The 20,347-nt window shown below is 54.4% G+C and overlaps 1 protein-coding gene across 3 annotated transcripts in view; it reads right to left on the bottom strand.

Moving 5' to 3' along the window:
• Positions 1-20,347, bottom strand: part of OPA1 (OPA1 mitochondrial dynamin like GTPase) — a 196,226-nt gene that overhangs the window by 28,282 nt on the left and 147,597 nt on the right. The window lies entirely within an intron of this gene.

The following is a 20,347-nucleotide window of genomic DNA, read 5'->3' as shown; positions in this document are numbered from 1 at the left end:
CTCTCAGAGGTCGGAAGCCCCCAAAGGGCACAACCAGGGTGTGTGGCTACTGAAGCCCCTGCCCCCCCCCCACATGAGCCTCTGACAAGTTCTGAACTGAGCTCCCTGTGGGCAGGCAGGGTGTGGGCTGTGCTCTGACAGAATCTGCCACACCTTGATACCCCAGCGACCAGAACCACGTGTGACAGTTGACATGAGAGCTCCACTCGCTTGTGGGAACCAACTCTCGGCTCCCCTAAAGGAATGGGCCGCATTTGCGTCCCAATGCACAGCTTTTTGCCCCTCCGGGTTCCAGAGGCCCCTGGTGCCAACAGCGAAGGGGCTTGGCTTCTCTTTCCAAGCGTGTTCCTGCCCCCAAATCTGGAACCACATGAAAGAGCGCAACAATTTGCAAAGGCAAACGGCAGCTGTCACCATCCGGCGCATCGCCTGAGCCATAGAGAGCGTTTTTCTGTGCTCAGTGTGTCAAAATTTATGGGACACTTGGCAACACATCAAAAGCACGCTCAGCCACTTACAGTAAAATCAAAGAGGACGGAACAATGAATATGAAGTAAGGTTAAAACACCTCATTACAGGAACAAATTGTTCCTCTGACATCCAAATAATGGAATTTATGCCCGGGCAGGTTTGAGCCAAGTCTGCTCCCCACGACACATTTCCCAGCTTGTGCACTTGGGAGTGGCGCGGGAATCAGCACAACCCCCCCACACACACGCCATTTGATTCCCTTCTTGAGGGACTGGGAGATGCACAAGTTCAGCTTTGCTTTTTGCCTTTGATTCCAGGGGACTTACTTCTGAGTAAACATGGCGCAGAGTGCTAAAGCTGCAGTACTGCAGTCCGAACTCTCTGCTCATGACCTGAGTTTGATCCCGGCAGAAGCTGGTTTTAGGTAGCCGGCTCGAGGTTGACTCGGCTTTCCATCCTTCTGAGGTAGGTAAAATGAGCCCCCAGCTTGCTGGGGGGAAGTGCAGATGACTGGGGAAGGCAATGGCAAAACCACCTCATAAAAAGTCTGCTGTGAAAATGTCATGATGCGACGTCACCCGAATCGTAAATGACTGGTGCTTGCACAGGGGACTACCTTGACCTTTTTAAGCATGACTGGCTCCAGCTTTACATTCCCCTCACTTTGGTCCTTAGAGGTTGTCAGGTGCAAACGCACCCCAGGGAAGGTCGGGGCGGGGTCTGCCATGCTGGGGGGCTGCAGACAGTCTGGAAGAGCCGAGGGGCCCTGAATGTGCCACACCAGCAGTCCCACTGACTCCCGTGGCCTGTGGCCTGCAGGGGGCTCTGTGGGTGGGGAAGGGGTGGCCTCAGCCCTCTAATGATTGAGCAGAGCCCACCCTTCTCCCTGGGACGCAGGGCAGGTCCGCACCCTATGAAACAATGCACTCAAACGGCATGGCGTAGCTCATAAGCAATGCAAGAGGGCGAGGATTCTAGCAGTCTGGGGCAGCACAAGGAAGCAGCAAGCATGGTTATGTCAAGTGATACCAAAAATGAAATTAAAAACAAAGGCAGAAGTTCATTATCCTGTGGGAGAGAACGAACAGCATGAATAGGTGCTCTATAGCAGACACAGAGGCATAGATTAGAGTCTTGCTGAAAGAGGAGGAGGAAAATTTATACCCTGCCCTCCACTCTGAATCTCAGAGTCTCAGAGCGGCTCACAATCTCTTTTACCTTCCTCCCCCCCACAGAAACCCTGTGAGGTGGGAGGGGTTGAGAGGGCTCTCACAGCAGCTGCCCTTTCAAGGACAACCCCTGTGAGAGCTATGGCTGACCCAAGGCCATTCCAGCAGCTGCAAGTGGAGGAGTAGGGAATCAAACCGGGTTCTCCCAGTTAAGAGTCCGCACACTTAACCACTATGGTTGACCCAAGGCCATTCCAGCAGCTGCAAGTGAAGGAGTGGGGAATCAAACCCGGTTCTCCCAGATAAGAGAGCTACGGCTGACCCAAGGCCATTCCAGCAGGTGCAAGTGAAGGAGTGGGGAATCAAACCCGGTTCTCTCAGATAAGAGAGCTCTGGCTGACCCAAGGCCATTCCAGCAGGTGCAAGTGAAGGAGTGGGGAATCAAACCTGGTTCTCCCAGATAAGAGAGCTGTGGCTGACCCAAGGCCATTCCAGCAGCTGCAAGTGGAGGAGTGGGGAATCAAACCCGGTTCTCCCAGATAAGAGTCTGCACACTTCACCACTACACCAAACTGGCTACAAAGGACAAAGTACCCAGGGTGAAGGCCTGTCCCTGCTCCATTCCATTATCTCCTGGGCATCCAAATATGGGAAGGAGAAGAGAAACAAGGGGCCCATTCCCCTCCCAGGTGTGGGGGTGGAGGTACGGAGAGGTCTTCAGGAAAAGGCAGACCTCTCTACAGCCTCCCCTCCATGCCCTGCTGCTGGCTGGGCCACCCGCAACTGCTGAGGCATCCAGCGTGGCCACTCAGACTGCAAAGCCGCTGCACTGCACAAATCCTGCCTGGGGGCCTTGGGGGGTCACTGCTGCAAGGTGGGGGAGAATGCAGACCCTGAGGCCTGAGCAGAGGAGGTGCCCTGGAGGCTGCCTGACCCCATCCACACCAGAAGAGAATGCCCAGGTCTCTTCTTCTTCCATCCCCCAAGGACAGTCCGGGATCCCGGAAGGGGGAGTCCTCTTGTGTTCAAACACCTCCCCTCCCCTCCTCCTTTCTCACTTACTGACTCTGTGGAGAAGCAACCTGCACTTCTGGAGAACTGGGGGTCGGGTCGGGTTGCCAAGTCCAATTCAAGAAATATCTGGGGACTTTGGGGGTGGAGCCGGGAGACGCTGGGGGTGGAGCCTGGAGCAAGGGTGTGACAAGCACAATTGAACTTCAAAGGGAGTTCTGGCCATCACATTTAAAAGGACCGCACACCTTTTTAAATGCCTTCCTTCAATAGGAAAACACGAAGGATAGGGGCACCTTCTTTTGGGGCTCATAGAACTGGACCCCTTGGGCCAATCTTTTTGAAACTTGGGGGGTATTTTGGGGAGAGTCACTGGAAGCTATGCTGCAAATTTGGTGCTCCTACCTCAAAAAACAGTCCCCCCCAGAGCCCCCGATACCCACGGATCAATTCTCCATTATTTCCTATGGGAAGAAGTCTCCCATAGGGAATAATGGAGTGCTTTGCAGACATTCTGATGACCCTGAAGGGAGGGGAGGGCCTCCAAACCGGTGGATCCCCTGCCCCCACCTGGGGATTGGCAACCCTAGGGTGGGGGGAGAAATGAAATTTTAACAATAATCACACCCACATTGTGGCCTCCAGGTTCTCCTCTGCAACAGCCCCTGGGAAGCTGGGAAGGAGTGTAGAGCATATAGGTTTTCCCCAAGGCAGCCTTTGACTGTGTTGTGGGGGGGGAGCATCATTGTGGGGGAAGTGGAAGCATAAGCTCTGCCTTGTGTTGCCTGTAGGAGCCCCCCCACCAACTCCAGCCAGTGACCTCAGGCAGTGAAGTCCAGAACCCCTGAGCCCCTGCTGGGTGGAGGGTGGGCTGGCCAGGCCTCTGAGGGACAGGGGAGGCATTCAGTTGGCCTTGGGGCATGCCAGGAGCCCTGCAGCTTTAAATCCAGGCAAACCATGAGGTTGGGAGCAGCAGTTCTGGTGGGCTACACTCCGGATGCACTGATGGCATCCATAGAACATGGTCTCTTGACTGACCAGGCCTGTCTGTGGAGCAGGACACAGGAGGGGTGGGGCTGCTCTGGATGCCACAGGAGGATGGACTCGGGGGCTTGTGTGGCCCTGAGGCTGACCAAGGTCACTCCCCACCTGGAGCTGCTGGTTTTGCAAGTTTGTGGGGTGGTGGGGAATTCATCTGTTGGCAGGAAGGGAGACATGAAACAGACACAGGAAGGGACACCACAGTTGTTGAGATATTCATTTAACACTCAGAGCTGATGTTCAGACAGGATGGAGACAAGACGCATGCATTAAAAAAAGAAGTTAAAGTTTAGTGAAACAATATTAGGGAAAGATATTTGGGGTGGAAGAAAATACAACAATGCATTCTACCTTGCTAACTACGTCCTAACACAGTGGTGTCAAACATGTGGCCCAGGGGCCAAACGGACCCCTGGAGAGCTCTTATTAGATCCACAAGCAAGTCTGCTTCCTTCTCCCTCTCTATTGCTTCCTTCTGCATCACAGCTTGCTTTGCCAGGCTTGCTCAATCACACAGGAGGTACTGAGCGAAGTCTCTATTTTCTCTATTGGCTGAGGCTCCTCCCTTGGGGAGGAAGTGGGGAGGGAGAGGTTGTTTTGCCGGACTCTCTCAATTGCACAGTGGAACTACTGACCTAAACTTCTCTCCCTTCTGTTGGTTGAGGCTCCTCCCCCTCCTGGTCCCCTGGGGAAGGAAGGAAAGAGCCAGCGCTTCCTTTGCTCAGTTCCCTGGATCACACAAGAGACATATACAAAGAAGGCACCTTTATGACCAACAAGTGCTCATGATTTAAGCAGTTTTATTTTAACTGAAAAAAAAATCTGTAATTGTGTTTCTCTGTGCCCTTTATAAAGTTTATATTTCCACTACCTCCGTTACATTTTATGACACACATGATCTGGCCTGGACTCTTATCTGGGAGAATCGGGTTTGATTCCTCACTCCTCCACCTGCACCTGCTGATTTGACCTTGGGTCAGTCACAAGTTCTCACAGGGCTATTCTGCTCTAGAGCAGTTCTCTCAGGGCTCTCTCAGCCCCACCTACCTCATCAGGTGTCTGTTGTGGGGAAGGGAAGGGAAAGGACAAGGTGTTTACAGTTTCTAATGGAATGCAAACTACATAACGTCATGTCTGGTTTGCTAAAAACTTAACACTGATAGCTAACCCCATAATGACTGAAATATAAGTAACTAGAATTCCAATAGCAGTGTTGATCCTTTCCTCTCCCTGGAAGAGTCACCCCAATCTGGTTAACAACAGGTTATGGGCCCAGCATCTTCCTATCAGAAGCCTGAGGATACACCCTCTTGTTTGACAGGGGGCATCGTAGCCTGAGTTAGCCTGAAGCACAGCTGGAAATGTGTGTGTGTGAATGCACATGTGTACATCTGCAGATCACAGTTGATCCAGGAGCCTCATCTCTCTCTGTCTTGGTCTGGGGTCCTGGATCAATGCCCTCCCCCCCGGGAGAGCCACTCTGGCTATGCCTGCCCCTGAGCCAAACCTTCCCTGCAGCTCCATCTCCTCTCTGCCTTCCCCCTCCCTCCTCTGCTAAATTTGGGACAGGAGACAGTGGCTCTTTCTTTCTTCTGGCTGCCCAGGCCTCTGCCCCAGGACGGGATGCCCGGGCATTTCTCATCAGCCAGAGACAAAGTGTCTCTCTCTCTCGACCCCCCCTCCAGCCCCTCTGAAGATGAGGCTTTTTAAAAAGTTTGATTAAAGGGGGGGGGGAGCTGAGCACACACAATGGGAGCTACTTTGTTAAGGAATCTCAACAGCTGTGGAAAGTTTGATGTGGGGAGAGTGCCCAGACAGAAAATTAAAAAACTCATAAAGTCCTCCATGTGAGGCAGCAGCGTGCCCTCCTTGGCAAGCCCCAGGTCGCTGCCCTCCCCCACGGAGACACCTAATCAAGAGACATTCCAGGAGAGGAGAGCAGCTCAGAAGGGGATGGGAGGGGCAGGAGCCCCACAGCAACGCTAGCCATGGTAACCTGGACAGGAGAGAAGGAAAGTATGCGAGGAGGAGGGGGCCCACCTCTTGCCCACCAGTGTTAGCAAAATGGAGCCAATAAAGAAAGTCAATAAAGAGAAGCAGCCTGCCTTCCAAATGCAACCCCCCTCCCCCATCCATCAAGGGCTGCTGACCCCCAGGGACAGTGGAGGGGGGTGCACTGGGAGAAACTCCAGCAGGAGCTGGGCATGTTTAGCCCAGAGAGGAGGCGGCTGAGAGGGGATACGATCACCATCTTCAAGTCCTTGAAGGGCTGTCCAATAGAGGATGGGGTGGAATTGTTTTCTGTGGCCCCGGAAGGTGGGACCAGAAGCAGTGGGTTGAAATGAAATCAAAAGAGTTTCCGGCTCAACATGAGGAAGAACTTCCTGACCGTTAGAGCGGTTCCTCAGTGGAACAGTGTTCCTCCTTGGGAGGTGGTGGGCTCTCCTTCCTTGGAGGTTTCTAAACAGAGGCTGGATGGCCACCTGACAGCAATGACGATCCTGTGAATTTAGGGGGAGGTGTTTGTGAGTTTCCTGCATTATGCAGGGGGTTGGACTAGATGACCCTGGAGATTCCTTCCAACTCCAAGAGAGCCAGTTTGGTGTAGAGAGCCAGTTTGGTGTAGTGGTTAAGTGTGCGGACTCTTATCTGCGAGAACCGGGTTTGATTCCTTACTCCTCCACTTGCACCTGCTGGCATGGCCTTGGGTCAGCCATAGCTCTGTCAGAGGTTGTCCTTGAAAGGGCAGCTGCTGTGAGGGCCCTCTCCAGCCCCACCCACCTCACAGGGTGTCTGTTGTGGGGGAGGAAGGTAAAGGAGATTGTGAGCCGCTCTGAGACTCTTGGGAGTGGAGGGCGGGATATAAATCCAATATCTTCTTCTTCTCTAGGATTCTAGGTTTTTCAACAGAGGCTAGATGGCCATTGGACATCAATGAAGGTCCTGTGAATTGAGGGGGACGTGTTTGTGGGTTTCCTGCATTGTGCAGGAAGTTGGACTAGATGCCCCTGGAGGTCCCTTCCAACTCTAGGATTCTTCAAGAGGTGGTGGGCTCTCCTTCCTTGGAGGTTTTCAAGCAGAGGCTAGATGGCCCTCTGACAGCTATGAAGATCCTGTGAATTTAGGGGGAGGTGTTTGTGAGTTTCCTGCATTGTGCAGGGTGATGGACTAGATGACCCTGGAGTTCCCTTCCAACTCTGTGATTCTATGATTTACTTTCCACTTCCCCCTGGGGAATCTCTTGGCTCAGCCGGCAAAGGTAAGCACACCCCCCCCCCTTTGGTCAGGAGGAGCTTCCTGCAAGCCAGGCCTCTGGTCCTCCATTTAGGGGATTTAGGGCCTTTTCAGGTACTCAGACCTCTCCCCCCACACATGACGTTATGTAGTTTGCATTCCATTAGAAACTGTAGGCCTAGGAAAGCCAAGTAGAAAATGTGTTGACCTATAACCTTTCTATTGGTCAGTCAGCACCTTGTCCTTTCCCTTCTGGGCCGCACCAAACAGCAGGCATTGGCCAGTCAGCGGGAGGCCAGAAGGGGTGCTGTCTGACCCTTTGGCAGTCACGTCTGTGCTGCTGATGGACTCCCCCTCTCACCATGGAGGTGTTTGCCCCCCCCCACCGAAAGACCCTGCCAGGTTCACAGGCCCAGGAAGACCCTGACCCACCATGCAGGGGGGCAACCCTGTCGCTCTGAGTCCGGGGGCACCTCGGAGGCCAGCAAAGCCTTCTCCGAGGCAGCAGCTGTGGTGGGCAGGCCCATCTCCTCAGGGACATGGAAACGGAAGTTACGGACTCCCCCCCCCCCCCGCCACACACACAAGGCTTTCCCTCTTCCCAGCTGCATGGTGGCACAAGGGGTTCTGAGGGGCACCTCCGATTGGCACAGGTCAGGCCTTCTCTGGCTCCCTGGGCATTTGCCTCATTGGCTTTCTCCCACGCAGAGAAAGTGCTTTTGCTCTTGTGGGAAAGCTTTTCCTCTCACAGGTTGTGCTGGTGGGGGGAGTTTCTTTAGGGACTCACCATGTGGGTGTGGCTGAGTGTAGTTTAACCCCCAGCTCCACTTTCTGGGACCAGGAGACCAGGAGCTGCTGCTGTCTAGACCCAGAGATAACCTCCCGAAGGAACCACCCTCCCACCCCCACCCCACTGCCTTGTGCTGGGAGGGGTTCTCTCCCCCCCCCCCCCCCCCGTCACATTTTCCAGGCCGAAGTCCTGATAAATATCAAAGAGCCAAGAGGAGCCCTCTGCTTCTTTGCAGCACAAGAAAGGCCTTTTTGTGCCTGAGACAATGCCTGGATTATCAGCTCCCCCTTCCAGCCAAGAGTGGACCTCCTTGCCTGGCCCCAGGAGGGAGAAGCTGGTCTCAGTGGGCTGTGGCAGAGAGAAGTGCAGGGAGTGCCAGCCACGCCACGCTGCCTTCGGGCACTCGGGGTTAAGTCCAGGGTCTGCGCTGTGGGTTAAGGACATCAGAGAAGCCATGCTGGAGAAGGCCAGTGGCCCATCCAGACCAACTGGGTCACACAGTGGCAAAAAAACTCAGGTGCCACCAGGAGGTCCATCAGTGGGGCCAGGACACTAGAAGGCCTCCCACTGTGCCCCCCCAAGCACCAAGAATACAGAGCATCGCTGCCCCAGGCAGAGTATTCCCTCTGTAAAGGTCAAGGTAGTCCCCTGTGCAAGCACCAGTCTTTTACGACTCTTGGGTGACGTCACATCACAATGTTTTCATGGCAGACGTTTTTACGGAGTGGTTTGCCATTGCCTTCCCCAGTCCTCTACACTTCCCCCCCAGCAAGCTGGGTACTCATTTTACCGACCTTGGAAGGAGGGAAGGCTGAGTCGACCTCAAGTCAGCTACCTGGACCCAGCTTCTGCTGGGATCGAACTCAGGTTGTGAGCAGGTTGGTAGCCACTCAAAGACCTATTAATTTCATGGAGTGCCCAGGAGTTCTTGTAGCACGAGAACTTTGTAAAGCTCTATCACCAAATTGGCTTTGTTGGGTCTGCACTGGGGAAGAAGGCAGGCATAGAAAGGAAGTAAAAAAAGTAAACAATGCCTCTTAGTTGACATTTAAAAAACAAAAAGCCCCCCAGTGGAGAGGGGAGGGCCCCCACCTGGGCAGGACAAGGGATGTGACTGCGGCGTGGGTGTGACTTTCCCATCCAGACAGAAATTCTTGAGGCTCTGCTAGGATCTTTCCCAAAATTTCGCAGCAAAGCAGGTTTGGGAAAGATTTAGAGAGAAGCTGGGGAAACGCCGAGGCTGCACAAATGCCCCATGGTGCTCTGGGGAAGCAGAGGGAAACCCCCTTCCCCAATATCGAGGCCAGGGCAAACCAGCCGTGGGGTGACAGTGGGTCAGCTGCTCTGCATCACACCAGGCAGACTTTCAGTGGGTTGGGGCTGTGGGCTTCCCTCCCCCCTGGGGGCTGCTTCCTTTCATGCCTCTCTCTCCCCAGAAGGGATCTTGAACGTGCCGGAGACGCCATAGAGAGCCCCTGATGCCTCCCTCCATGGACAGAGTGTTCCAGCTTCAGGGCCCATCAAGAGTTGCAACCCTCGGGCCTGGAAGGGCATTGCTGAGGACAGCCACAGCCAAACTCACACTCTGGGGGGGCGGGCAGGAACACCCTCCGGAGCAGATGACACGGGCACACAGTTGGCCAGCCAGGCCCCACTTCATCTCCCCGCCAGATGTGTCCCAGCAGCCAGGGAAGGGGTCCTCCAGACAGACGTCTGGCTTCAAGGCCTCTACTGCAGCCTGGCTCTGGGGATGTCCCTGTGAGGGCGCCAGAGCTGCCCCCTTGGGGCCCACAGTAGCATTTTGCAGCTGCTGGAATGGCTGACCCAAGGCCATTCCAGCAGCTGCAAGTGAAGGAGTGGGGAATCAAACCCAGTTCTCCCAGATAAGAGAGCTCTGGCTGACCCAAGGCCATTCCAGCAGCTGCAAGTGGAGGAGTGGGGAATCCAACCCGGTTCTCCCAGATAAGAGAGCTCTGGCTGACCCAAGGCCATTCCAGCAGGTGCAAGTGGAGGAGTGGGGAATCAAACCCGGTTCTCCCAGATAAGAGAGCTACGGCTGACCCAAGGCCATTCCAGCAGGTGCAAGTGGAGGAGTGGGGAATCAAACCCGGTTCTCCCAGATAAGAGAGCTCTGGCTGACCCAAGGCCGTTCCAGCAGGTGCAAGTGGAGGAGTGGGGAATCAAACCCAGTTCTCCCAGATAAGAGAGCTCTGGCTGACCCAAGGCCATTCCAGCAGCTGCAAGTGGAGGAGTGGGGAATCCAACCCAGTTCTCCCAGATAAGAGGCCGCACACTTCACCATGACCCCAAACTGGCTCAGTGGTCATATAAACAGACTCCACCCGCCTTAGGTGCCCCCCACCCAGAACCCAGGTATTTCCCAACCGGGAGTTGGCAACCCTGACAAGGTCTCTGGCTCCACCCTCTTGGGAAGTCCCGTGGATTGGGGAGGACGTGCGGTGTGTGTGTGTGGGCGGGGGGGGGGCCGGCTCGCAGTCCTTCCATGAGGCTGCCCGGGAGTTTTCCTCCTGGGGTTACTGTGCAGCTACCCGCCCCCCCCCAGAAGCCAACTGTGCTGCCCTGCAGCGGAGCCCAGCTTGGGAGGGGGCCTTATTGCCCTCCTCCCACCCCAGGCTCCATCCTCTCCAGGAATCTCCGGCGCTGGAGGTGGCACCCTCGCGCTGAGTGAAGCCGGCTAGGCTCTGACTCCCCGCCCCCCGCTTCTTCGCCCAAGGCCCCGTTCCCAAGGGAGCCCTCTCCCAGTCCCCCCCCAAGCCCCCTTCTCTCTCTCTGGGGAGGGATGGAGAAGAGCGGGGGCCCCTGGAAGCAGGGCGGCGGGGGCGGGGAGGCTTTTCAAGGCCAGCTTCTCTCCGGGCCTCCAGCAATGCCCCCGCCCCCGCTCCCCCCCCCCCACAGCCACGCCAAGCCATAAAGCCATTTGGAGCACCGGGGGCCTCCCCATTCATTCCCCTCCTCCTCCCCCTTTGTGGGGCTCATTAGCTAAGGGGCGAGCCCGGCCTTTCATCCTCCCGGGGCTGAATGGCCCCCCCTCCCGCCCCTGAGCTGGTGTGCCCCCTTAAGGACCGAGGGGGGGGGGCGGCGGCTTGTCGCCTAATACACCTTTGGTGCCCCGTCCCGCATTAGGGGCGCCCCTGGCGCTTTACGGCGCCCGGCTCTTTAACCCGCCATAAAGTCTTTAACAGGCTGTTGTCCCTTCTTCATTCCCCGCGGCCTTTCTCTGGTCTGGAGGGTTTGTTTGGGGGAGCAGATGGGGCTCTGGATGCGCGTGGGAAAGGACTCCCCCCCCCCCCCGGTCAGCATGGCATTCCCCAGACCGGGAGATAGGCTGCCCATGTGCCTCTCCGCCCCACACCTGAAAAGAAGAAGGAGGAGGAGGAGAAGAAGGAGAAAACTATATTGGATTTATATCCCACCCTATACTCTGAATCTCAGAGGTCACAATCTCCTTTACCTCCCCCGTCCCGCCCCCCCAGCCCCACAACAGACACCCTGTGAGGTGGGTGGGGCTGAGAGAGCTCTTACAGCAGCTGCCCTTTCAAGGACAACTCCCACAAGAGCTCTGGCTGACCCAAGGCCATTCCAGCAGGTGCAAGTGGAGGAGTGGGGAATCAAACCCGGTTCTCCCAGATAAGAGAGCTCTGGCTGACCCAAGGCCATTCCAGCAGGTGCAAGTGGAGGAGTGGGGAATCAAACCCGGTTCTCCCAGATAAGAGAGCTCTGGCTGACCCAAGGCCATTCCAGCAGCTGCAAGTGGAGGAGTGGGGAATCAAACCCGGTTCTCCCAGATAAGAGAGCTCTGGCTGACCCAAGGCCATTCCAGCAGCTGCAAGTGGAGGAGGGGGGAATCAAACCCGGTTCTCCCAGATAAGAGTCTGTGCACTTAACCACTGCACCAAACTGGCATCCCAGTGTGCATCCCCCACAGATGATCACATGACCTGTACTTCCTGGGGGGGGGGGCTTTTTCACTTAATTATCATTTCTATAATTCTATAATTTCACTTCATTATAATTATCACTTCATTATAATTACAAGAACTCTTGAACATTCAATGAAATTGCTGAGCAGTCGGGTTAGAAGGGATAAAAGGAAGTCCTTCACCCAAAGGGTGATTAACATGTGGAATTCACTACAAGCATAGCCAGCTTCAAGAGGGGATTGGATCAACATCTGGAGCAGAGGTCCATCAGTGGCTATTAGCCACAGGGTGTTGTTGGAACTATGTCTGGGGCAGTGATGCTCTGTATTGTTTGTGCTTGGGGGGGCACAGTGGAAGGGCTTCTAGCCCCACTGGTGGACCTCCTGATGGCACCTGGGTTTTGGCCCCTGTGTGACACAGAGTGTTGGTCTGGGTGGGCCACTGGCCTGATCCAACATGGCTTCTCAAACGTTCTTTTTAATGTAACTGATTCTATTGATTTTGATATATGTGCTTTATTTTTATGTTGTACTTCGCCAAGGGCCTGGCACTGGCCGGATGGGGTGATTCATTAAGTGTAAACAACAACCACCACGATAATTCCCCAACTTGCCTGCCTTTCTTACCTGAGCAGAGATGGGGTGGGGGAGGACCCCCTGGCTTGCCCCTCCCCACCTCCCTGGCTTTGTTCCTGACGCAAGGGACAGGATTTCGGACCCACCATGATGCAAGCCTCAGGTGGCCCTCCTCAAGAACATAAGAGAAGCCCTGTTGGATCAGGCCAATGGTCCCTCCAGTTCAGAACACACAGTGGCCAAAACCCAGGTGCCATCAGGAAGTCCACCAGCATGGCCAGTTCTCCAGAAGCCCTAACAATGTCCCCCCAACAAGCACCAAGAATACAGAGCATCACTGCCCTAGACATAAGAGAAGCCCTGTTGGATCAGGCCAGTGGCCCATCCAGTCCAACACTCTGAGTCACATAAGAACATCAGAGAAGCCATGTTGGATCAGGCCAATGGCCCCTCCAGTCCAACACTCTGAGTCACATAAGAACAGAAGAGAAGCCCTGTTGGATCAGGCCAATGGCCCATCCAGTCCAACACTCTGTGTCACATAAGAACATAAGAGAAGCCATCCTGGATCAGGCCAGTGGCCCATCCAGTCCAACACTCTGTGTCTCATAAGAACATAAGAGAAGCCATGTTGGATCAGGCCAATGGCCCATCCAGTCCAGCACTCTGTGTCTCATGAAAACATAAGAGAAGCCATGTTGGATCAGACCAATGGCCCATCCAGTCGAACACTCTGTGTCACACAGTGGCCAAAAAAACCCGAGATGCTGGTGAGCAGTATTTTATTTATTTCTATTTTATTTCTATTTTTATATCCCGCCCATCCAGTCCAACACTCTGTGTCACATAAGAACATAAGAGAAGCCATGTTGGATCAGGCCAATGGCCTCTCCAGTCCAACACACTGTGTCACATAAGAACATAAGAGAAGCCCTGTTGGATCAGGCCAATGGCCCATCCAGTCCAACACTCTGTGTCACATAAGAACATCAGAGAAGCCATGTTGGATCAGGCCAGTTGCGCCTCCAGTCCAACACTCTGAGTCACATAAGAACAGAAGAGAAGCCCTGTTGGATCAGGCCAATGGCCCCTCCAGTCCAACACTCTGTGTCACATAAGAACATAAGAGAAGCCCTGTTGGATCAGGCCAATGGCCCATCCAGTCCAACACTCTGTGTCACATAAGAACATAAGAGAAGCCATGCTGGATCAGGCCAATGGCCCATCTAGTCCAACACTCTGTCTCACATAAGAACATAAGAGAAGCCATGTTGGATCAGGCCAGTGGCCCATCCAGTCCAACACTCTGTGTCACATAAGAACATAAGAGAAGTCCTGTTGGATCAGGCCAGTGGCCCTTCCAGTCCAACACTCTGTGTCACATAAGAACATAAGAGAAGCCATGTTGGATTGGGCCAATGGCCCATCCAGTCCAACACTCTGAGTCACATAAGAGAAGCCCTGTTGGATCAGGCCAGTGGCCCCTCCAGCCCAACACTCTGTGTCACACAGTGGCCAAAAATCCCAGGCGCCATCAGGAGGTCCACCAGTGAGGCCAGGACACTAGAAGCCCTCCCACTGTGCCCCCCCCAAGCACCAAGAAGACAGAGCATCACTGCCCCAGACATAAGAGAAGCCCTGTTGGGTCAGGCCAGTGGCCCATCCAGTCCAACACTCTGTGTCACATAAGAACAGAAGAGAAGCCCTGTTGGATCAGGCCAATGGCCCCTCCAGTCCAACACTCTGTGTCACATAAGAACATAAGAGAAGCCCTGTTGGATCAGGCCAATGGCCCATCCAGTCCAACACTCTGTGTCACATAAGAACATAAGAGAAGCCATGCTGGATCAGGCCAATGGCCCATCTAGTCCAACACTCTGTCTCACATAAGAACATAAGAGAAGCCATGTTGGATCAGGCCAGTGGCCCATCCAGTCCAACACTCTGTGTCACATAAGAACATAAGAGAAGTCCTGTTGGATCAGGCCAGTGGCCCCTCCAGTCCAACACTCTGTGTCACATAAGAACATAAGAGAAGCCATGTTGGATTGGGCCAATGGCCCATCCAGTCCAACACTCTGAGTCACATAAGAGAAGCCCTGTTGGATCAGGCCAGTGGCCCCTCCAGCCCAACACTCTGTGTCACACAGTGGCCAAAAATCCCAGGCGCCATCAGGAGGTCCACCAGTGAGGCCAGGACACTAGAAGCCCTCCCACTGTGCCCCCCCCAAGCACCAAGAAGACAGAGCATCACTGCCCCAGACATAAGAGAAGCCCTGTTGGGTCAGGCCAGTGGCCCATCCAGTCCAACACTCTGTGTCACATAAGAACATAAGAGAAGCCCTGTTGGATCAGGCCAGTGGCCCCTCCAGTCCAACACTCTGTGTCACATAAGAACATAAAAGAAGTCATATTGGATCAGGCCAGCGGCCCATCCAGTCCAACACTCTGTGACACATAAGAACATAAAAGAAGCCATGTTGGATCAGGCCAATGGCCCCTCCAGTCCAACACTCTGTGTCACATAAGAACATAAGAGAAGCCCTGTTGGATCAGGCCAGCGGCCCCTCCAGTCCAACACTCTGTGTCACATAAGAACATAAGAGAAGCCATGTTGGATCAGGCCAGCGGCCCATCCAGTCCAACACTCTGTGTCACATAAGAACATAAGAGAAGCCATGTTGGATCAGGCCAATGGCCCATCCAGTCCAACACTCTGTGTCACATAAGAACATAAGAGAAGCCATGTTGGATCAGGCCAATGGCCTCTCCAGTCCAACACACTGTGTCACAGAAGAACATAAGAGAAGCCCTGTTGGATCAGGCCAATGGCCCATCCAGTCCAACACTCTGTGTCACATAAGAACATCAGAGAAGCCATGTTGGATCAGGCCAGTTGCGCCTCCAGTCCAACACTCTGAGTCACATAAGAACAGAAGAGAAGCCCTGTTGGATCAGGCCAATGGCCCCTCCAGTCCAACACTCTGTGTCACATAAGAACATAAGAGAAGCCCTGTTGGATCAGGCCAATGGCCCATCCAGTCCAACACTCTGTGTCACATAAGAACATAAGAGAAGCCATGCTGGATCAGGCCAATGGCCCATCTAGTCTAACACTCTGTCTCACATAAGAACATAAGAGAAGCCATGTTGGATCAGGCCAGTGGCCCATCCAGTCCAACACTCTGTGTCACATAAGAACATAAGAGAAGTCCTGTTGGATCAGACCAGTGGCCCCTCCAGTCCAACACTCTGTGTCACATAAGAACATAAGAGAAGCCATGTTGGATTGGGCCAATGGCCCATCCAGTCCAACACTCTGAGTCACATAAGAGAAGCCCTGTTGGATCAGGCCAGTGGCCCCTCCAGCCCAACACTCTGTGTCACACAGTGGCCAAAAATCCCAGGCGCCATCAGGAGGTCCACCAGTGAGGCCAGGACACTAGAAGCCCTCCCACTGTGCCCCCCCCAAGCACCAAGAAGACAGAGCATCACTGCCCCAGACATAAGAGAAGCCCTGTTGGGTCAGGCCAGTGGCCCATCCAGTCCAACACTCTGTGTCACACAGTGGCCAAAAAACCCAGGTGCCATCAGGAGGCCTATCAGTGGGGCCAGAAGCCCTCAAGTCTCTGGGCAGGCCTTGCTGGTGAGGCTGGATGCCCCTCCCTATTGTCTGCAGGGGTTGTGGGTGTGTTGTATGGGGCATCAAGGCTTGTAATCTCCTGGGGATCTTCCCATTATCCACTGCACTAATTAACTGCAGGGTTGAGGGCAGTGGTGGTGGGGGTGGGCTTTGTGAGTGCCCCCCCTGGAATGCCACCCCCCAAGGGAAGCAAACAGGGGCTCATTCTTGGGCACGGAATCCCTAAGCTCCCGGCTGACCAATATTGGCACCAATTCTCCCCTTTGTTAATCCGAAAGATCAATGCAGACAAAAGCCTCCCCTTTGGGATCTGTTTGCAGAGCTTGCAGCTGTGTCAATCCCCAAAGACAAAGGCCGGCCACTCGGTCAACCGGTGGCTACAGTCCAGGTAGCGGCCTGTGGGGTGAAGAGGGGCCAAGAAGCCAAAGGCCGCCCGCCAGACCCCTCCAGGCCGAGGCACAGGCACTGGGAGGCCTGGGGGGGGGGGAATGGGCACTTGCCAGGCTACTGAACTCATCAGGAACAGAAAATTAGATCATTCTTGCAAACAGCCAAAGAGGCGCTTGGAAATCCTTGTGACAGGCAGAAGGGCCTCTATCCAGTTCACAAACAGCACTTGTGGAGGACGGAGTCCAGTGAGGCCTTCTTTGCAGCCCGGGTTACCTTCTGCTTGCGTGTTGCAGATGTGGAGGAGCAAGCGGGGTGCCGCCATGTTTGGGAATGCAGCCACAGACCCACGCCGGAGACTGCGGTGCTCGGCTGGGGATACATTTCTCTCTTGGGGTGCAGAACTGGGATAGCATGAAAGGTGCCAAAGTGGGAGACGCACAGAATGGACCCAAAGGGGCCCAACACTTGGGGGAGGGGGCGGCTCTCCCAAGCAAACCCCACTGAAATGGCTGGCACCTGAGTCCTACCAGGAAAGGTTGAAGGAGCTGGGGATGTTTAGCCTGTAGAGGAGACGACTGAAAGGTGATAGGATCACCATCTTCAAGTCCTTGAAGGGCTGTCCTAAAGAGGATGGTGCGGAATTGTTTTCTGTGGCCCCAGAAAGTGGAATAAGAACCAACAGGTTGAAATGAAATCAGAAGAGTTTCCGGCTCAACATCAGGAAGAACTTCCTGACCGTTAGAGCGATTCCTCAGTGGAACAGGCTTCCTCGGGAGGTGGTGGGCTCTCCTTCCTTGGAGGTTTTTCAACAGAGGCTAGATGACCACCTGACAGCAATGCTGATTGTGAATTTAGGGGGAGGTGTTTGTGAGTTTCCTGCATTGTGCAAGGGGTTGGACTAGATGACCCTGGGGGTCCCTTCCCACTCTATGACCCTATAATGCCTGAGCAGGTTCTGTCCACTTCTGCAGTAATTTCCTTTTGGTCCCCTCCTCCCAGAATCTGCCCAGACCACCTCAACAGATGGACAGCGGCTGGGATTGTGTGTGTGTGTGTGTGTGGGGGGGTCCTGGAGGCACCATCACTCCGCCTGCATGAGGGGCCATCGTGCCAAGGCTACGACCCAACGGTGCAGGAAATCTCCCCTAGAAGTGGGCTCCATTGCCAGGGAGGGGCAGGAGAGGGTTCAGGGTGGAGCTGTGGGCAGGGGTCATTTTGTAGAAAAATAGGTGGTGGAGCTCATTAGCATAACTCATTTGCATATGCCACCGCCCCCAGCCAAAAGCAACTCCATGCAAGAAAGGAGAGCTTTGAGCGAGCGAGGCCTGCTTGGGCTGGCTAGAGATCCAGCCGGGGGCTCTCCTGGACCACCACCTCCCAGTCAAAAGGCCAGCAAGCCACACACTGCCCCAAATCACATCAGAAGTGGAGAAAGGGTGGGGTGGGCTTCTCCAGGGGTAAATGAGGGCTGCTGGGATGTAGCAAAGCCCCTGGTGGCTGGCTGGCTGCCCGCTCTCCTCATCCAGGGATTGTTCTGCAGCTGCGTCTACCATTCAACGGACAAGGTAGGGGAGGAGGTGGGGGAACCCTCAGGAAGGTTCAGGAGCTCTGCTCCTGTGAGCTCCTGCTGAATCCAAGGCCTGGCTGTGGATAATTTGGCTCATGTCAGGAGGCCTGGCCTGCAGATTCCAGGCTCTACAGTCATGGCCAAAAGGCCAGCCCTATGAGTATCCTGTCAGAGTGGAGCTGTCTGCTTGGGAGACTCTGCCAGCTGCAGCTTTCATGCCCTGGAGCAAGACTTCCTCCTGAAGGCTAAAGCAAGGAGCTCCCTTACTTGGGGGCTTCTAGTGGCCTGGTGCATCGCTGTGTGGTAGAAGAGGCAGTCTCCTGAACTCTGCCCCCTCTGCTCCATGGGATGCCCCTCTCAGCCTGGGGGGGGAGGGGTCCCACTACATCCATCAGGCTACTGGTCTCCCCCACCACCCTCAGCACTGTCTGCTTGGACTGGGAAGCCACTGCAAGAGAGGGAGCGGAGCACAGACTCACTCTGCAGCCCACCGGGAGGCTCCTCCTGAACCGCTCCTTGATCCCTGACTTCTGATCCAGCCCACCCTTTGCCTTGTTTCTGCAAGGTGAGGACAGAGGATACCCGATATAGATCTATCAAAAACAACAGAGTTCGGGTAGCCCAAACAACCAGCCGTAAAATTACGCGAGGCGTTGCCCATTAACATAGCAGGACTGGGTCCCATTTAGCGAATGATCCTTCCAAAAATTGGAGAAGGTGGATGCAGCAATTTGCGTTGTGAGTGATGATTGAGAAAGGCGTGGCCGAAACCAGTCTCTATTTTCTTCTCCGACACTTCTTACAAGAAACTGAAGATTGCATCTTTAAGCATGCTTCGGAATACAGTGGACTTTTGTGGACTGGGACTGTAAGAATATGTTTGCATGGTTTGTATATATGCAATGAGCAATTTATGAGCAATTGAATATACGGTGTTTGTTTGTGCTACCTGAGCTCTGTTGTTTTTGTTTCTGCAAGGAGCAGAGGCTGAGTTGGCCAAGAGGCAGAGACAGACTTCCAAGCCGTTGAGCACTAAAAGCCAGCCAAGAGCTCACTGGCAATGCTGGTGTTTATACAGTTGCTCCTTTCCCAGTGATTTTATCCATGATATATGGCTTTCTTTGGAGACAGTGAATCACGTGTCCAGAGCTTATGAATGACTTCAGCAGCCCCCTTGCAAACACCACGGGGAGATTTTCCAGCTGAAGGCCTATTAAAGGCGTGGTGACATCACGTCTCCTGGCCTGGTGTCCTGCAAGGAAGCCTGCAAGAGATCCTCCCCACCCACTCCTCAAAAGCCTGGCAATAAAATTTGGCACCAGAGGAGGTCAGCCCACGGTGCTGCCCTGGCAGCTGCCCCGCCTTCTCTCCCTACGCTGCAGCCAGGAAGCAGAAATGGGTGTCGGACCAAGCGGGACCTTCCAGCAGCTTCCCTCTCTGGCAATCCTGCAGGCAGCCCCTGGCCAGTCTGAGAGGTCCCCAAGGAAAGGGCTGGGAGACCGAGTCCTATGAGGAAAGGCTGAAGGAGCTGCGCATGTTTAGCCTGGAGAGGAGGCGGCTGAGAGGTGATAGGATCTCCATCTTCAAGTCCTTGAAGGGCTGTCACCTAGAGGATGGGGTGGAATTGTTTTCTGTGGCCCCGGAAGGTAGGACCAGAACCAGTGGGTTGAAATTAAATCAAAAGAGTTTCCGGCTCAACATTAGGAAGAACTTCCTGACTGTTAGAGCAGTTCCTCAGTGGAACAGGCTTCCTCCTTGGGAGGTGGTGGGCTCTCCTTCCTTGGAGGTTTTTAAACAAAGGCTGGATGGCCATCTGACAGCAATGAAGATCCTGTGAATTTAGGAGGAAGTGTTTGTGAGTTTCCTGCATTGTGCAGGGGGGTTGGACTAGATGACCCTGGAGGTCCTTCCAACTCTAGGATTCTATGATTCTATAAGCCAGGGGCCCAGGAGGAGGAGAGGCCTGGAGAATTCATGTTCTCAGCCAGAGTGCCCACCGGCAAGATCTCTCTGGGGCACTTCAGATGCAACTCCCAAAGCAGGCGTACAGTCTGAGGCCCCAAATCTCCCCCTAGGGTTAAATCCATGTGGAGGAGTGGTGGCCCCAGGGGTGTGCTCCAGGGACTTGCAACAGGAACTCATTTGCATATTAGGCCACACCTCCTGATCCCATGCCAGCTGGAACTGCGTTCCTGTGTATTCCTGCTAAACAAACAAACAAACCCCAAAACCCTGAATTTGTCAAATCCATGCAAAGTGCCACCAGCCAGGGAGATTTCTAGTTCCAAGAACAACCATCCCAGTGTGCCTCTCTGGGCCTGTGGCTGCCCAAGAGACCAGGCAGGGCAGTGCGAGGGGGTGGGGAGACACCCTCCCTCCCTCGCTGGAGAGAGACACAGGCTGCTCCCCCAGGGTTGGACATATGGACATAAGAAACTGTCTTATACTGAATCAGACCCTTGGTCCATCAAAGTCAGTCTTGTCTTCTCAGACTGGCAGCGGCTCTCCAGGGTCT

The sequence above is a fragment of the Heteronotia binoei genome, chromosome 6, assembly GCF_032191835.1.
Source record: "Heteronotia binoei isolate CCM8104 ecotype False Entrance Well chromosome 6, APGP_CSIRO_Hbin_v1, whole genome shotgun sequence".
Lineage (NCBI taxonomy): Eukaryota > Metazoa > Chordata > Lepidosauria > Squamata > Gekkonidae > Heteronotia > Heteronotia binoei.
The sequence above is the reverse complement of the archived record's forward strand: the minus strand, read 5'-3'. Positions and strand labels throughout refer to the sequence as shown.